The sequence below is a fragment of the Alligator sinensis genome, unplaced genomic scaffold (assembly GCF_000455745.1).
Source record: "Alligator sinensis unplaced genomic scaffold, ASM45574v1 scaffold364_1, whole genome shotgun sequence".
NCBI classification, from domain to species: Eukaryota; Metazoa; Chordata; order Crocodylia; family Alligatoridae; genus Alligator; species Alligator sinensis.
This window is the reverse complement of record NW_005842546.1, coordinates 1,056,544-1,061,191: the sequence shown is the minus strand read 5'-3', so window position 1 is coordinate 1,061,191 and position 4,648 is coordinate 1,056,544. Positions and strand designations below refer to the sequence as shown.

Genomic DNA, 4,648 nt, shown 5'->3' with positions numbered 1-4,648 from the left:
CTCCAGCTCCCTCTGTGCAAAAATGAAGTTGATTTCCTTTGTATGGGGACTTTTTACCATCTTTAATTTTTCCAGAGCCTGGTGAAGGGCCTTAGAGCCCAAAAACTTGCAGAAAATGAGATTCATTTATTTTTTGGCAGTTTCCTACTTGGTCTAATAAAAGGTATTGTTTCTGAACCAAGAGTTTTAAATTTTTGCATTTCATATCTGAAGCTAGGCTTCTAAGCGAACGGGGTGCTTAGCATACTTGAAAAGTCTTCAGGCCACATACTTAGATACCCAAAGCCTGTAAAGATCACATCTACCCGAAGACTCCAGCTACAGGTCAACATCCCCATTCCTCCACCTTCCTGGATCACCCAGGAAGAGCACAAAGCATCTGCAGATACCCTCTTTGCCTGAACAAGGGTGTTTGTGCCCAAAAGCTTGCAAAAAAGAATTTCTCCAACTATGTTAGTTGGTCTAATAAAAGCTAGCTTGTGGTGGTTTTACCAATCTGACTGCATTTGCTATGTACTGAGCTACAAGGAATGGAGCATGGCTCCTGGCCAGTTTAATCTTTCAGGATGGCTTATCCCAGAAGCCACTATGCAAGAATGCCAGTCAATGAAAAGGTGTCCAGGTTCTAGCCATATTGGTCTAGCAGAAAAGGCAATCAGGACTCATAGCAGAGATATCTTTTATTAGACCAACAAGATTTTTGCAAAAAAAAGTTTCTCAGGTCTCTTGTGAGGCTTTGTTAAGATGCAAATTACCTTGTTCCAGGTGGTCACAGGTGGTCACAGTTGCTTCCTGCAATGGGTGAGAAACAGGTAGGGGTGGAAGGAGGGGACTGGTGGCCTGTAGCTGCAGGCTGGGTAGATGTGATATCTTTTATTAGACCCACGGAATAGTTGCAAAAGTTTTTATTTGCAAGCTTTTGGACACCCACATCCTCTCTCAGGCAAAAAAAAAGAAATAAAAAATGGTGTGAGATTTTTCCTCTCAAAGCTTGGAGGAAACCAATCCTTTAAAAGTTAAGACATCCATTTTCATGACATTTTATGTTTTGGGGTTTTTTTAAACATCTTGATGTCATTTTGTGATGGTAGCATTAAACACAGGTGTAATGGGTATATAAAAGAGGCAGATTTACAGTATATGGAGTTTAGCACATGTTTAATGTTTCAGGGATCATTAAAATTTGAGTTGCATTGTGTAGGCTGACTGTCTTATTTTAATCGCAAGAATCACTAATGGTATTCTTAGACTCGTGCTCGAGGCTATCGGTATGGCCTGTATTTTTCTTGTAGTAGTTTACTGTAGTGTGGGTACGATGTAAAATGTGTATTAAAAAAAAGAACAAACAGTGAAACAAGAGTCTGCATGACCGCTAAACTAAAACGTCATTCCTTTCATGGTGGTATACATTTACGGTGACCCCATGCATCTGAGTAATTTTCCTAAGGCAGTTGTCGTATTTGGTTTTGTGTGTGGCAAAACTGAGTAGTTCATTTTGACATTGCGTGTTGCGCTTTATTTATTAATGCACCGTGTAAACATTTAATGGCTCTATTATTAATGCCTTTTGATAATTCATGTTTGTAATGGTGTGGGGGCCTCCAATTTTCCGTTTGCCCAGGGCCCCAATGAATCTAAATCCGCCTCTGGGTCTGAGGTGCACAAATGTTGAGCCCTTACAGCAACAACTCGGACCGATGGGAGCTGCGCGCCCCGGATCAGGGCAGCCAAGAACTCCCCGGGTCCCAGGGAAGTCAGAAGCTGCAGCTCTGCAGCTCGTGAGCTGTTCCTGGCACCCAAGCGAACTCGATGCAAGCCATCTCGGGCATCTACACATGCTGCCATTACCTCTGACTGCAGTGGAAGAACCAGAGCACCTTGGGGCTCTGCGGGCTAAAGTCACCTCTGAGCCGGCGATGAATTCTCTTCAGTGAGTTGTGTCCATGTCTGTGCAGGGGATGCAGCAATCCTCGCAGACAGGGCTGGAGCCTCATGGGCTGCTCTGCTGCTGTGGCTTCTGCCTCACCTTTGTGTATTTTGTGCTGGTTTTCCTACAGAAAACCCTTAATGAGAGCAAACCTGCTTGGGAAGGGTTTACTTCAGCCACCTAGTCTAAATAGTAGCGCAGCTTTTTAAATACCAGGCACTTGAAAAGCCCCAGTGCTCTCTCAGGTGCTTTATGCCCTAGTTCTTGTTAACAGGAAACCAGATTATTCTTGTTCAGATAGACTTAGAGGTACTGACCCTGCCCACTAGAGACCAAGCACCCTACAAAGAGCTACATCCATTTCTCCTACGATACCAAGCATAAGACAGAGAGCGCAAGGCCCCACTCCAGCAGGAGAAAGCAACCCCAAAGAAGCAAGAGAGTGACAGTTTTGAGGCCAAGTGTACACCTGCTTTTGAAGAGCACTTGGGCTCCCAGCCAGTAAAACAGGTGGACTGAGCTGTTCAGAGGTGTGGTACCCCTGCGTGCCTGGGCATGGAAGAGAAATCCCTTCTGGCCTACTCTGTTCATCTGTAAGGGGAGAGTCCTTTCAGCATGCAGTCCTCCATGCATCGGGCTGGGGCTCTCATTGCCTTCACACCCCTCTGTATTCCTGGCATCCCTTCCTGGCCCCTCATTGCCCTGCTCCCCCCCCGGCCCTGTGCAGGTGGCCAATGAGGCCGGAAGTGCCCTACAAGTGTGCAAAGCTGGAGTGTCGGAGACAATAATATGGGCTGCCACAGCTCTGGGGTTACAGATTGCCTTGGGCGCAGGCAGTCGCATCACAGTATTAATGACAACACCCTGCTGCCTTTCAGTGCTTTGCAACCTTTTAATGCCATCAAAAGCCCCCCGTGCAATTCCAACACCAGTGATTTTGGATCCAATAAGTGGTTTAGGACCCGTACAATTCCTGCTCTGGCAGTTCAAGTAAATCCCATCTGAAGTAAAGTGAGCTTTTTGTTGTGCTTTCATATATAACGGCATGTTATCGAAACCAGCACAAGCAGGTATCAGCAGTGCTCTGTCTCCGTTCCAGCTTTCCCCTTGCAGCGGCATGAGACGAGCAGCACAGCTGTAACAAGAAGCCCTTTCTTACCTGCATCCAGCCCCGCCATTTTGTGCATTTCTTTTTCCTTCTGAATATTGGCGGAGATCTCGCACACTCACTGCATGGGTGTGACAAGGCTTGGAGCAAGTCAGAAAGCTGATGTGGCTTTCTGTAGGAGAAACCTAGAAACTATATCTTCATCTCAATTAAGCTCAGTGGCAGTAAAGAAAACAAAAGAACTAAAATATCCGCTTCAAAGACTGTAAAAATATCCTGGTGCTAACCCAACTCACTTACTGTCCCCAGTAGCCTTTGATCCTCACTATCTCACAGTGCATTTTTATGTATTTCTCACAGTGCATTTTTGTATTTCATCTGTCTCATCTTTACCCTGGAATTCAATATTTTATATTTTATACCTTTTAACTTTTAACAAATGTATTTTTCTTTAAAGTAAAGTCATACCTTGTATTACAGTCAGGCTCTGGGAGTGGTGAGAGGCACCTGGGTGAAAGCCCATTGCACCCCCGCTCCCCCGAAGACCCCCAGTGGCCCCTAGCAGGTGCGGAGCACCCTGCCGACCCCCAGCACAGGTAAACGGGGCCCGTGGTGGGAGGGGGTTAGCCCCAGGCAGTGGGAGGAGGTGGCTGAGTGGGGCCATGGAGGGTCACGCCTGCCTGGCCCCTACTTCGCCCAGCCCCGCAGGGAGCCGTGCGACCAGAGCCTTATGAACAGGCCATGCAAACAGGCACACTTGTCTGCCCAGCGTGTGAGTTAGCGCAGAGTTTGGGCAGGAGGGTGAACAGGAAAGCCCGAGACCCTGCCTGTGCACCCCCGCCCGAGGGAAGCCAGTCCCAGCCATAGCCGGCCCACCAGCAGCATGCCGTGGATGGGCACGCACTGCACCCCAAGGGTCCCTTCAGGGCCTGCGGTCACCCCCTCTGGCACCTCAGAGGCCTCCACCCAGGCGAAGCCCATGGTTCCAGGATCATAGATTTCATAGACATTAGGGCTGGAAGGGACCTAGGAAGGGACCTCAAGTCCAGCCCCCTGCCTCAGGGGCAGAAGTCAGCTGGTGTCTTAGGATCCCAGCAAGATAAGCATCCAATTTCCTCTTGAAGGTGTTCAATGTAGGTGCTTGAACCACCTCCGGTGGCAGGCTGTTCCAGACCTTGGGGGCTCGGACAGTAAAGAAAGTCTTCCTTATGTCCAGCCTGAAATGGTCTTGCAGCAGTTTATAACCGTTCAACCTCGTCATCCCTTGGGGCGCTCTGGTGAGCAAACGTTCCCCCAGATCCTGGTGGTCACCCCTGATAAACTTATAGGTGGCCATCAGATCACCCCTGAGCCTGCGCTTTTCCATGCTAAAGAGTCCCATAGCTCTCAGCCTCTCATTGTAAGGTCTGTTTTCCTGACCTCTGATCATGCGCGTGGCTTTTCTCTGGACTCTCTCAAGCTTCTCCACTTCCTTCTTGAATTGTGGGGCCCAAAACTGGATGCAGTACTCCAGCTGCGGCCTCACCAAGGCTGGGTACAAGGGGAGAATGATGTCCCAGGATTTGCTTGAGAAGCATCTATGGATGCAAGCCAACGTTTTGGTCGCTTTACTA

General features: G+C 48.3%; 1 protein-coding gene across 1 annotated transcript in view; it reads left to right on the top strand.

Moving 5' to 3' along the window:
* Window positions 1-3,531: 3,531 nt before the first annotated feature.
* Window positions 3,532-4,648, top strand: part of LOC102378393 (ecto-ADP-ribosyltransferase 5-like) — a 23,628-nt gene continuing 22,511 nt past the window's right edge. The window contains exon 1 of the mRNA XM_025213766.1: window positions 3,532-3,631. The gene's annotated coding sequence lies outside the window, so the exon portion shown is untranslated. The remainder of the gene's footprint in view (window positions 3,632-4,648) is intronic.